The following is a 14,470-nucleotide window of genomic DNA, read 5'->3' on the forward strand; positions in this document are numbered from 1 at the left end:
ATCGTAAGTGTATAGTATTCCCAGATCAAAGCACACACCACAGCAAGTATGCCGGAAGCCACCAGAGCTTCTGATTGGAACGCAGAAATACAATGGAAATGACATGTAGCTCCTGAGATCGTGGAAAGTGATCATCACAGCTGGGCCCCTCCGGGAGTAGGGGTAAAGTCTTGCATTCCTTAAACTACTCTAGCTTTTTATGTGATCTACTAAGACTACGGCAGGGCTGTGTATGGTGTTAAATAGGCAAATCATCCAGAACTGGAGAAATAATACAGATTAATAATCCTTTATGGTCTTACTTTAAAACACTAGATGGTTCTTTATTGCCTTTAATGGTCAATAAAATTGTCACTGTGTTGCTGAACTTTCTAGTCTTCTCTTCAGCAACTCTGATAGTAATCCATCCAGCCTAAAAGCATTTCTAAACTTTCCACTTTGTGGATTCCGTTCCTGCACCGCTCTTGTAGCTGTTTAAAACACTGTCTGCTATTCGAGCACTGGCTTCATACCACCTCCTTCTCAAGACTTTTTCTGTATCAGGTAAACAAAATAAGCTGCAGCCTCCTCAGGGCTTTCTACTTCTTCCATTGTCTTGCAGAAACTGGAAACGAACAATCTAACTACATATCTGTATGCAGCACTCATAAAAAATACAATGTTGTTCTCTGTCTTATACTGTGGACATTTTGTACTCTTCTAGTTCCTTCTAGAAAACTATACACATTTTTTTTTCATATAGGCCAAGCATTAATCCTTTATGGAATCTACTACAAAGTCTTGTTCAAAACAGGACTCAATAAGACTTTTCTAATTTAATAAACTGCCTTATTATACAATTAAATTATAAAGATTAATACTGAGTATTGCCACTAACCATGCCAAGGTACTTTACAGTGAATGTTAATTAACTGTTATTAATACTTGCTTGCAAAGCCCCAAGGTCCCACTCCCTCCCAACACTGTTTTTGAGGATGTCTAACTGATTACATATATTTACAAATGCGTTCCCACTGCTACAGAATAACCCTTTCCACATATAGACAGCATATCTCAGTCCTAACAAGTAACTACCACAGCTCAAAATATTGTCCTCTTCTTTGGTTGCCACTGCTGTAACTGGAGATCAGGAAACCTGGACATTATTATATCAGCACTCTGTGCCAAGAGAAGAAACCACTTCTTTGCACTGTGCGTAACTCAGGGTGGGGTGACAGTGAGATTGAAAGTGAGATCTTTAATTAGGCCCCATGATTGCAAGCTGTATCCCAGTAACTTCCACTAACTACCACAGTTAAGAAAGTCATCGTGTTGCAGCTCCACCTGTGTTAGTCCCTGCAGTTCTGACAAGTTACAGTTCCTGGGCCTGTAAGACATGAAGAACATCAGTTAGTCAAACTGCCTGCTAAACCACTGTAATGCAGTGCACTTACTTGGGCAAAATGTTATGATAAGGCTTGCTCTTCTGCATTCCTTTAGAATGGTTCCCAGAAAGGATGAACAAACTCAATTTCTTTCTTTGTTTCTTTGTTTCTTTCTTTTGTTCTTTCATTCTTTCTTCAACTTATATATGTATATGGTATAATTGAGAGACTATAGTTTGTGACAATATGTTCTGTATTTTACAAAGATCTGTAAAAGAGAGGAAACGTCATATCATAAAAGAATTATAAGGAGAGAGGCATACAGGCATAATCATAGCATCCTGTTTGAATGCATTAAAGTACCACCATATCCCTCAATAATATGTATAATTATTTTTTAATAAAAGAATAAAGACCCAATTTTATACTAGATAAATGAAATCTACATTAAATAAAAAGAAACACTAAAATTCTAACAAACTACAACACAGAAACTAGCCATAAGAAAGTAGGAATAACTATATTGATAACAACTCATTAGAATTCCAGGATAGGTAAACTATAAAAAATAATTAAGAACTTTACTTAATAATAGAATCATCTACTTATCATATAACAGGAGTATACAACTGTCTTGGTCAGTGTTCTATCGCTATGAAGAAACATGGTGGCCACAGTAACTCTTATAAGGAAAGCATTTAATTGGCGCTAGCTTACAGTTGCAGAGGCATGGTGCTAGGGAAATAGCTGAGAGTTTTACTTCTGGATTCACAGCAGCAAGAAGGGGTCTCCGGGCTTGGAATGGGCCTTTTGAAACCTCAAAGCATACCCCTAGTGACACACTTCCTCCAAAAAGGCCACACCTAATAATCCTTTCAAATGGTGCTACTCCCTGGTGAGCAAGTATCCCTATCCATAAACTTATGAGGAACATTCTCATTCAAACCACCACAACAACTAATAATGAAAGTGCAAAGACAAGACCCTCACAGTTATATTTATTTTCCATATGATGTGATTGATTTTAAAGAATTGCCTCCATGTGATTACTGGAGTCAGCAAAGAAGACACTCATATAGCAAGGCAACAGCCCAGAAATTGGCCTGGACATAGTGTCTCCTAAAATTTTAAGGTATCTAAGTAAAGTTTTTAAGATAACAGACTATTTTGTTTTGATTATAGGGAGATTGCAAGGCTATAAAAAAAACAGAGACTATCTAATTATATGATGAAAAAAAGCTATGTTCTACTATATGTAAATAACATACCAATAGTAATAGTGTTAGTTTTTAAAATAATATACACTTATTGTAACCAATTCAGGTATAAAACTATATTTAAAAACCAAGTAATATGACTCCAACCCTAATTCAGTTTTGAGATGTAAACAGTAGCAGAAAGATTATTTCTGTTCACCACTCTGACACGAGGCTTTCCTTGCTGTGGACCACATTTGTGCTCCTCCAGGGCAGTCTTGATTCCTCTGACTTGGCTGGCTTGTAACTAGAAATTCTCTTCAGAATTCTGTACTCTTGTTTTTCTCAATACTATTTTATTGTTTTGTGTTGTGTTACATTTGCTCATCACCTTTAAACTCATAGACTTTTTCTGAACAGCAATTCCTCTTCCAGAAGAACTGGGGTCAGTTTTCATCACCTACGTGGTAACTAACAACTGTCTGCAGCTTCAGCTTCTGAGGATCCAATGCATTATTCTGGTAGCCACAGGCATTGTATTTAGGCAGTTCACAGACATACATGCAGGCAAAATTGCCTATATACATGAAATAAAAATTTTAAATGTTTTTAAGACCTACAGATTTACTGTTAAGGAAAACTAGCTTCACCAGGTGGACAAGAGCGAACCCTATGCCCAGGATATGCTTCCTGGTCTCCCTGTAGCAAATGTTTCTTTAAGCTGAGAGAAAAGTATTTAGTTATAGCATTCTGCCCATAGTCTGTAGAGAAAATGGAGAAGCAAGTGCCAGTGCCCACGGTATTCCTCATGGACTTCTTGCTTCTCTCCAGCTCCATGTTTTTTTTTTTTTAACCACAATATGAAATAATTTCTTAATTGAATTCCTAGGCCTAATCTCCAAATATTTACTCTCAGTCTTTTCCTGGACTTTGGTACGTACTATTCTTAGGGAAAGCAGCAGTAATAGAGAATATAAGGAGCCCTTCTACAGCAGAACTCTAGATGGGAGCTCCTGTTACGCCCCCATCCAACTTGAACTTGATGCGCTGACCTGTGCCATTGCTTTTGCTTCGTTCTAATGCTCAGCCTGCTTCCTACTCACCAAAAGAAATCTCGAGATATTATTCAAGCATGAGACAAATAATTTTCTCTTCTTCAATGACCTTCTAAAAGCTCTTCCAACAGAAGTCTGAATATAAGTTGTTATGCCTTCTATACCCTAATCAATTACACCTTTGGCCATATACTACCTACACAACCTTTGCTTTCTTGAGTTAAATTTCATTTGTCTTTCAGGGCTCTCATGTCCAGGACTCATCAACAAAATTTCTTAACCTTGGCATAGAGGACATTTTGGAACAGATATTTCTCTTGTGAAGAGATTTTCTGTGCATCCTTGATTGTTTTATAGCACCCTTGACCTCCAATAAGAAGAAGTAAACTTCCCACCACAGTGAAGACCTTGACAAATTGTCAATGATAGGCCCATGAGATAGATCAGCTGGTAAAAGTGCTTGCTGAATACTTCTGACAGCTTGGGTTTGATTCCCAGGACCCACAGTAGAAGGAAAGCACTAATTTCAAAGAGTTGAGCTTTGACCCTGTATGTTTACCATGGAATATAAGCACCTTCCCCACCCCATACACATGTCATACACACAAAATAACAATAAACAAATCAAAGAATTACTAATGTCTTCCCCTGGGCCAATGTCCCCATGCTTGGAAACTACTTGTCTAATCCATGTTTGGGCAAATGAAACAAACAGAATTCATAAGAATTGTGAATAGATAGATAGATAGACAGATAGATAGATAGATAGATAGATAGATAGATAGATATAGATATAGATATAGATATAGATATAGATATATACACACAAATAAAAAACACATTAGTTTTTATGTATGACCAGAAATGTCAGGAAATGGGAATGCATAGCATTCCATTTCTTATTTATCCCCAACTGAAGTATATTAGGTAAGAAATGGGCTGAAGACAGCAAAGTGACAGTTTAGGGGTCAGTGACAACAAAAAGATTGGCTGCTTGCAGCAAGCATAAATGCAATCTCTCTTTTCCAGTCTAACTATTGAGTAGGAGAGCCAGGTTTTCAACTTGGTCTTTATGTTTTATGCAGAAGAACTCTATAGGAACACAGAGTTAAGCAATGTGAAGGCATTCACTAAATGAGACAGGGCCATGCCTCAAGGTTGATAGCTAAAATGCAAACAGGTTTTACTGTTTTTGTCTTGGTGAACAATTACCCTCTATCTCCCTGAAATAGATAGATAGTCTCCTAGAGACAAGGAAAAAAGTAATGAACTCCCCATTTTAATGGCCTAAAATGGAGAGGGGACTCCTCCCTTTCTGTGTGTGGATGACATCATCAAGATTTGGGTGACAGATGTATATTCTAATGGATTGGGTTTTTAGGGCAGGTCAAATATATTTCTGCACAGAAATGAACATGTCAGCATCAAAATGGAAACGCAGAAATCATAAATAGCAAAGCCAGTGCCAGCACAGCAGCAGTACAAAAGATCAGCGAAGAAGCATGAGTGGGTGTTAAAAATGAAAGAAGTTCTGAAGAAATACATTGACTATAGGCATCCTTTGTTTTGTTTCTTAAAGCCACTGTAACAAATGATGGTAATAGAAACCTTGGCAGGCCTTTTAAAGCTGGGTATCTCAAAGAACCGATTCTGTCTTCTCTAGAAAAAATAAAATTAAAACGAAACCCAGGTATTTATTTCCCTTTTTAACCCAGCAGGGATCACTTATAGAAAATAAGTCTAACAACGCTCTCCTTGAGAGAACCCCTCATGTTGTTGGGGAATGACTGTCGCTGTTTATCTGTGGGATGGATTCATGAAGTGTCAACCCATGTCTGACAAATCTGCCACTGCCTAGCAACTGAAAAGCACTAAGCCATTTTCCACATAAAATTTTAAAAGTAATATTACATGGAAAGGAAAAGCCTTGGCAATCCCCTCTCACCTAACCCTGTACTGATACTCAGGGCAGGAAAGAAGGGGATGGACACCAAAGAACATGTAGGAGGGCACCAAGGTTTTATTCATCACCTCTGTTTTGATGGTAACTTATATTGGTTTCAATATGTTTACTTTTTATATATACAAATAACAGAAGCAGACCAACAACCCAAGAAGCAAGTATGTGCTTATAAACCAGGTTCCAGGATCAGAGAGCAAGGCCAGGAAAGCCTATGTCTTTGAGAGGCTCAATTAATGATGGCTTTCAAGAGGAATGTTTAATTGTTAAAGTGTGTACAACAGACACTTAAAAACATAATAGACGGTTATCAACCTGAGAGAAAATTAGATTTAACAGCACTTGAAACCAGAGGGTTGAGTTCAAGGGCATGAGGTGCGCTGAAACCGTAGCACTAAACAAGCAGCCCAGACTCCGTGTCCTTCTGGAAAGCTCTAATACCGATTCCTTTTCCATTGATTTTTTTTGGTACAATTAAGTGGGATAATTTAAGTTGTATGTGCATAAGCAGTAGAGATATTATTACAATGACTTCCAGAACAATGAACTTTAAATGACTGGGCAAAGATAAAACCCACCAAATCTATAAAACATGTTTTCTGTTGACTCTGGCACTCAGAGTGGGCTGCTTTTCTTCTTTGGATTTTTCTGCATATTCCACACTTCCTATAATAAGCATATGTTATTTTATAATCAGTAAAACATCAGCATTTAAGACATATTTTAATTTTAAATTTATTGAATGAATTATTTGGCAGGCTAACAAATGTTAATACAACCTGCATAATGAAGTGGCTTTTGAATGTACAAATCTGTGATTATGTTGAACACTGAAATTGTGCCAAACATGTCCTAGGTCACATGGAGAAATAGGAAAGCATTCTCTTGGTTATTGAGAAATTAGCTTGTGAATAAATATGCCCTCTGATGCTCTTTCTACCAACTAAAGACATCCAAGTGAAAAGCAGCATCGAAAGGTGAAGGGAAGCACACTGGAGACCCTCCAGCCAGCGTTCAAGGATGGCGCGACCGCAAGCTCGGTTCAAACTGCAGATAGACTCACAAAGCCCTAACTGACTGCGTACTGTGCGCTGGGCATTCTCTGGGTGCTGTAACTATAAGTATGGACAAATGTCAGATGTGTAGTTTTAGCTATGGTTGTTAACTATCTGCCTCTGTTTCTTTACCTTTCTATGGTAAAAGATTAAAGGATATAATAGCATATCCCATGACCAGTATAAAGAACAGAAAACCTATCTTCACTGAGTTGCTCTATTGGCAAGCAAACATAAGAGGTCTGATATTGCCATGATTCTAGATCCTTTCTAATTGACAACTTACTTTTTTTGCTTCCTGTTGATAAGAATTGTGCATCCTTACTCTCTTCCCTTTTCTTTTTCTTTTGATTCCACTCCAGAAGTTGACTTTGTTAACAGGCCCTCAGACAGCAAATGCTTTACCTTTGTTCAGCTGCTAAAGTGGTGCTCCTCTGAAGTGATGGAGTAAAAATAGCTGTGTTTTCTAAGTTACTAAAGCAATTTAAAAATTATACATATGAATAGATGTGTTCTGAGTAGCTCATGCATGCTACAAGGACTGTTTTCACTGCTCACCCAAGCAGGCTACAAGGAGTATTTTCACTGCTAACCAACCCAAGGAGCTCCTTCCTACATGGCATTGTGTCACCGTAGTCACCAGTGACTGCAAGGTCAACCAATGGCCAGTCTTCAGCTCTTATTTTACATTGTAGTAACAGCAGGGCAGTGGCAGACGTTAGCACTCCCTACTCTTTGAAGAACTATCTACACTACACATGCCCTTTGTTTTCATTTGTTTTGTTTTGTTTTTGTTTCTTCTTGTTTGTTCCTTTTTGTCCCAAGGCCTTTTAACACTCAAGAGACTTTAGATATTAATCTTTAAATATATTCTACTTTTTATCTAAAAGCGTCCCCTCTTAGAAGGCATTCTAGCACCATGAGTTTAAATTAGCAGTATCCTGACATAGTATCTACAACGATGTCCACACCTATGAACCCCTCCTGCCCCTCAGCCATCTCAACTCCAGTCTGAAATGTAACACACTCAATGAGATCCTAATTACCTCTCCACAGCAATATGTTCTACCAACTGTTCTGATTGTTACAACCCAAGACTTGAGGTTACTTAGCATTCTTTCTCTCTTTCATACATCACATCTGCGGCATTCTCTGTGGTATTACCTAAGCAGTGAAGGAATTCAACAATAACCCATCACTTCTGGCAGCCTGCACACTCTGTCCATACAACCACCATCTTTTTTTTTATTTTATTAATTTAGTCATATTACATCTCAATGGTTATCCCCTCCCTTGTATCCTCCCATTCCTCCCTCCCTCCCATTTTCCCTTACTCCCCTCCCCTATGACTATGACTGAGGGGGACTTCCTCCCCCTGTATATGCTCTCTTCTTGGTAACCTGCTATCCCTTCTCTGAGTGCTACCAGGTCTCCTCATTTAGGGGACATGGTCAAATGTGAGACACCAGAGTACGTGAGAAAGTCATATCCCACTCTCCACTCAACTGTGGAGAATGTCCTGTCCATTGGCTAGATCTGGGTAGGGGTTTGAAATTTACGGCTGTATTGTCCCTGGCTTGGTGCCATAGTTTGAGCAGGACCCCTGTGCCCAAATCTGCCTATCATAATGTTCTACTTGTAGGCTTCTAGGACCCTCTGGATCCTTCAACTTTGCCATTCTCCCATGCTTCTCTCATCTAGAGTCCCAATAGGATGTCCTTTCCTCTGTCCCACCACATGCTGGTGAGGATGTGGAGAGAGAGGAACACTCCTTCATTGCTGGTGGGGAGTGCAAACTAGTACAGCCACTTTGGAAATCTATCTGGTGCTATCTCAGAAAACTCAGAATAGGGCTTTCGCAAAACCTAGCTATTCCACTCCTTGGAATATACCCAGAAGATGCTCCAGCACACAACAAGAAAATTTGCTCAACCATGTTCATAGCAGCCTTATTCATAATAGCCAGAACCTGGAAACAGCCTAAGTGTCCCTCAGTAGAAGAATGGATAAAGAAACTGTGGTACATTTACACTATGGAATACTACTCAGCTATTAAAAACAAGGAATTCCAAAAATTTTTGGACAAATGGATTGAACTAGAAATGATCATAATGAGTGAGTTAACCCAAAAGCAGAAAAAGTTAAATGACATATACTCACTTATATCTGCATACTAGCCTGAAGGGCATGTCCCATGAAAGTTTTCACTAACCAGGAAACAACCACCATTTTTTATGCCCTTCCAATTGCCTCCTGATTGTGGACTCACTTCTGATATGGCTCCCTTTCGGTCTGGCTCCTGCATGAGTCAGTATGGTATTTATAAACTTGAAATCTCACAGTGATAATCCATAGACAGAAGAGAAAAGTCAGTGTCTCACACAAGTTTCCCCACTGCAGGATGTTGGGAGAAGGAGGAAGGGAGGGAGAAGGAGAGGGATAGGAGAGAGAGAGAGAGAGAGAGAGAGAGAGAGAGAGAGAGAGAGAGAGAGAGAGATTCTTCCACCTCTGTTGGAGAAATGGTTTCCCCTAGGAAGCTCTCTTAGTTGTTACTTTGTTTTCATTATTGTCACCTTCTCAAGTGCCTACCTGACTTCCATTTGGAATTTTTCACCCTGTGTTTTGGCCAAGGTTGTCAAAGTCACTGACATGTGGATGCTGTGATGAAGCTTAGATGACCTAACTCTTCCCATACAGATAAATGTTCATGTATGGCAATGTGTATGAGGAATGATACATGGCGAGAAAGGCAAGACACTATAACATTCAAGGAGCATTATAAACTATGTGATGAATAATTTTAATGAAACGCAAAATGTCTGCTGTAGTAAAATCTACATGGAAGGGAAAGGAATTGTATGATGTGGTAGATTATAGCAAAAATAGGCTCCAATGAAAGGATAGCAATGGGAAGTAGAAGCACACAAGTTCACTTTTCTTTTTTGCCACTGACTGTATTCCATTTCTTGGCAAGGTTTTGCTCTGGATCCTAGTCTATGCTTGAATTCATTTACTATGCAATGTAGACCCAGCTGGCCTAAAATAGCCATGCCTCGGTCTTTTCCATGATAGGATGACATACATGTGCCCTGAACCTGTCAAGCTATTCTTTATGAGGGTGTCTGTGTGTATGAGGGCTGTGGTGCATCTGCCTGGGATTGACACCCTGATTCTGCCCCAGTCATGAGGATTGTTGGTTATATTTATACCTTAGAGCTATATGTTCTAGTCTACTGCATTTCTTAAACATTCTCTAGGCCCTAAAGGAACCCTATACTACTAGATGCCCAGCTTGTCAAGCACAGGTTGGAGGAAATGAGGGTGCTGACTCAGGTGAGTTCTGCAACATGCCAACACTCTACTGTAGTCTGTCTGCCTATGTAATACACACATGTTTTAAATCTAATAGAGCTCTCTCAGAATTCCATATAGAATTCTCAAACTCCTTCTAGCTTTCCAGATTTTTACCCATTTTCTGCATTTCGATAAACCTTTAGATTTTCTTCTACTATTGGTTTCTTGTTCAATTCCTTTCTATCAGCAAGCTCACACTGTTCTCTGAGTAGTGAGTGAGTGAGTGAGTGAGTGTGTAGCTTTGGATTTTGTTTCTAAAGGTTGTATGGTGGCCAAATGTGTTACCCTCGCTTCATAAGGATGATGTGTGGGTTTTCTTTTGTTTTGTTTTCCAGTCTGGTGTTAAAGTTTTCTATTTTTCCTCAATTTGCGGCAGTTTGGTCACAATACACTTGTCAGTTTCTTTGCACTTTTCCTACATTTCTTTTGTCTGTAGTTTAATTTCTTTTATCTACTTTAGAAACTTAGCAGTCACTATCTCTTCAAATATTGCTTCTGTTGTGCTCTGCAGCTCATAGCTTACTGATGATCTAGTGACACATTAATAGAACTAATTGTCTATATTTTTATGCTTTCTTTGTTCATTCTTTAATCTTTCTTTCTCTGTGTTTCATCTTGGAGACTATATCATGACTGTGAATTCAGTGTTTATTCTAGTATATGTATAAATTAATTTAAAGTATTAGGGTTTTTTTAGCACTTAGTTAATTTTATAGGCTGTAATTATTTAATAAATTATCCTTTTATCTTTTTTTCTGTTTTGTCATTGTTATTTTGGCTTGGTTTGGTTTTAGAGACAAGGTTTCTCTGTGTAACTTTGACCATCATGGACTTGTTTTGTAGAGCAGGCTGGCCTCTAACTCACAGAGATCTGCCTGCCTCTGCATCCTGAATGCTAGGATTAAAAGCATGTATCACCCGACCTGCCTCCTTTTATCTTTTATGTCAATTTTTTTTCTCTTACTTAGTCAATCCATTTGTAGCGTGGTCTTTGTCTACTGGACATCAGGGTTTTTTTTTTCTTGTGGATATGAATTTTTCTAAATTACTGAGCATACTCTTGCTAACTAGTGTGAGTCAACGCTTAAGTTGTGTGCCAGATAGAATATGTATGGTAAACTGAATTTATGTTTTACATGAAAGTTTTAAGATCGATCAGATGGTAAAGGCACTTCTTGAAGGCCTGAGATTGGTTACCAGGGTCCACAGGTATAAAGAGAAGCAGAGATTGCTCCAACACACTGTCCTCTCAGCTCTACCCATGCACCATGAGACACATGCACTTGCATCCATTATAAAAACACACAAATAAATCAATATATGAATTTAATATTTTCTAACTGATGGAAATTTCCCCAGGAGAGAGTTTTCCATTCTTGTATTGGCAAGGTGAGTTGAAATGTTGATTGTGGCATTCTATCAGGCATTCAGCTTTGTGAAAGCTGGAATTTTAAAGTCATTCTACCTCAGTTCAAATGAGGAAGTTTTCTCTATTTTTTGTATCTCTCTCTCTCTCTCTCTCTCTCTCTCTCTCTCTCTCTCTCTCTCTCTCTCTTTCTCTCCCCCCTCCCCTTGAAACTTCTTCTCCTAAGCATCATGAAATCTTGGAAGACATCATCTTGGTAATTGAGCTCCCCAAGCTCCATATCACTGTCCCTTTATTCAGCAAATATTTACATAAAAAAAACAAATCCTAAATTTGAGGTGTCTCAGTCTTTCAGCCATTCACTCTAGCTTACGTGATTGTTGCCCCTCAACTGATGTCTATTTTCCCTTCTTTGGCTTTTCTTTCTCTAGTGGATATAAGAATTGTATAGTTTGCCATTGCCTATAATGTAGATAGTAGAATATCATTAGGAAGTTAGGCTTTTTAATTGGTTATAAATGTGAGACTTTATATTTATTATTGTTATGCTTTAAGTCCATTGAGCTTAATTTCAAATACTAATTATGTTTTGCAAAATATTAGAAATTATTGCCAGTTCTGTGTCCTCCTTAATACCTTTTGATTAGCATACCATTTAGTAATTCAATCAATGAATTAACTAAGGCTAAGATACTCTGATTAGGGCTAACTGTAATTGTTTCTGGCAAGATAATAGAAAGCATGCTTTAATTAATAACTCTATCAGTGAATGTTAAGGAAAAATAAATCCTTCTTCACTATTTTATTGTAATTTTCCTATCTATAAAAAGGATTGTAAGTGGTTATCAAAGGAGAAAATATTCTCCAAAAATGAATTACAGTAGGTAATTTATTTCCCTAAAGTATCTTCTCAAGTGAAAGGTGCTTAGAAGTTAATAATATGTCAAATTTGTAACTAACACTTAGTAGTGTATGTTGGGGTTTGGTCTGGTTGCTGCCCAAATGAGCAGACTCAATTACCCCAAAATGTTTGTAATGTTGCCTAAGAACTTATTTCTGTTGGCCAATAAAAAGAAAACACACACAGGCAAGGTGAATGGGATGGATGTGGCTAAGGTGCCTGGACTGGTCAGACAGAAGTTCTTGGGAAAGGAAATGGAGAGAGACAGGAAAAGGAGAAGGAAGGCCCTGCTTGGGTAGAGTGGAGGAGAAGCACACGGCCGGTGTGGATGGAAGATTCAGCCCAAATGTAGAACGTTAGCAGTATTTGAGATTATGGATGGGAAATATATCAGTAGAAATTATTAGAAGCAAATGGCATGGGATTGGGGCAGGGTATGGGACACCTGCCCCAGTATGGAAGGTAGTTTAGGGGATTAATATCTGCCTGTCCCAGGTGAACCAAGGCTATTTTAAAATCTAACAGATGTCTGTGTTTTTATTGTTTGAAAATGGGTTAGAAAATACCACCATAATAATTATTAACCTAATAATAAATATTTATTAGGGAAAACTTCTAAATTTGCCACAACAAGTGCAGAAATGATAATATTTTTTGTTCTATTTTAACTATTGTTTTGATGATAAAACACCCTAATACTATTACCATAAAGGCAAAAGCTCACAACTCCAGGTTACATTCCATCATAGGGAGGTGAAGGCAGCAGGAACTTAAAAGGGCCATCTACATTCAAGAGCAGAGAGAAATAAGCACATACATGCTGGTTCACTTACTTGCTCTCTCCTTGAGCTCGCCATTCTCATACAGTCCAGGATACCCTGACTATCAGATGGTACCACCCACAGTGGGCTACAGATTGTCCTATCAATAGCAAAGTTAAGACAAATCTCCAAAGACATGCTAATAGACTAAACTAATGTAAACTGTCCCTAAGTGAGCCTCTCATCAGAAGTGTCATGTTCAAAACTAAAAGCTAACTGTGAAAATATTGTTTAAATTGTAAAATAATCCAAACTAAGTAGATAAAGCCTCCATCTTAATTTTGAAATATAAATCATTGCAGAAACTACAGGTTTTGTTTCTGAACCATAGAACCACACAATAAAGTATAGTAGGAATAATCAGCATATAAAATAAAGATGCTTTCAAAGTGTTACACTCTCTGTATGCAGTCCTTGGCAGATGTATGTAATTTCCAACATTATGGGGTGCTTACTATAACCCAGGCTTCACTTTCACAACCTCATTAAAAAGTCCCTCATGGGGACTCCCCTGGCACATGCTGCTCAGCATCAGTGCCACTCTGACATTCCAGAGGAAAAGAATCTACAACTGCCCCATCCTTACTTCTTTCATGCTTCCAAAGCTATGACCACATGGATGGTCCTGCCAAGTTTAGATGCCCACTTGGGATGAACTCTTGTCCTTGGAATCTCATTTGCAGCATCATTTGTGCACTTTCTAGAAGCTGAAAACTTTTTTGGGTTCTCTCCCATGTTGGAAACTCGGCTCAGTAGGCTCTTATCTAGGAAGTGCCTTTCTTATCTTTATACGGCAGAGCAGTTTTTTCTTTAATGGTGCTAATCTCCTTAGAAGTATAGTCTTTCTTTCAGCACATACCTTAACCATTGCATGAAGTGCTTGGCTGCCTTTTCCTCTCTAAATTGTACATTTTGTATTTCATTCTGCTGTACTACCTTATTTTTATTGTAGACCATCATAAAAAAAATTAGAGATAACTACTGCAATCTCAACATTATGAAGTCTTGAAGTTTTCTCTGCCAAAGAAATTAGTCCATTACTTTTAAATTTTGCCTCAGGCAAATTCTTAGGACATGGGCAGAAAGAAGGCAGGTTATTTGACAAAATGTCACAGAAATACTCTTGTTCACTTGCTGTTAAAGAACTTGCTTCCTCTGAAATCACTTCCATTGGGCCTCTGCAATATGCATCTTTCTTCCAGGATCCTATTAGAATGGTCTATTAAGTTATTCTTAGGGCATTCGACAACTTCTCTATTCCAAAGTTCCAAAATCTTTTATATTCCTCAAAAAAATATATGATCAGTTTCTTCATTCCAGCATCTGACTCTTAGTACCAACTTAGGTATTAGTTACTGTTCTGTTCCTGTCATAAAATGCCATTAAAAAAACAAATAA

At 38.2% G+C, this 14,470-nt stretch overlaps 1 long non-coding RNA gene across 1 annotated transcript in view; it reads right to left on the bottom strand.

The window, feature by feature from the left end:
* Nucleotides 1–885: 885 nt before the first annotated feature.
* Nucleotides 886–14,470, bottom strand: part of LOC311603570 — a 71,630-nt gene continuing 58,045 nt past the window's right edge. Inside the window, exon 3 of the long non-coding RNA XR_014781134.1 lies at nucleotides 886–1,632. This is a non-coding gene — a long non-coding RNA (uncharacterized lncRNA). The remainder of the gene's footprint in view (nucleotides 1,633–14,470) is intronic.

The sequence above is a fragment of the Acomys minous genome, assembly GCF_964271855.1.
Source record: "Acomys minous genome assembly, chromosome: 8".
Taxonomy (NCBI): domain Eukaryota; kingdom Metazoa; phylum Chordata; class Mammalia; order Rodentia; family Muridae; genus Acomys; species Acomys minous.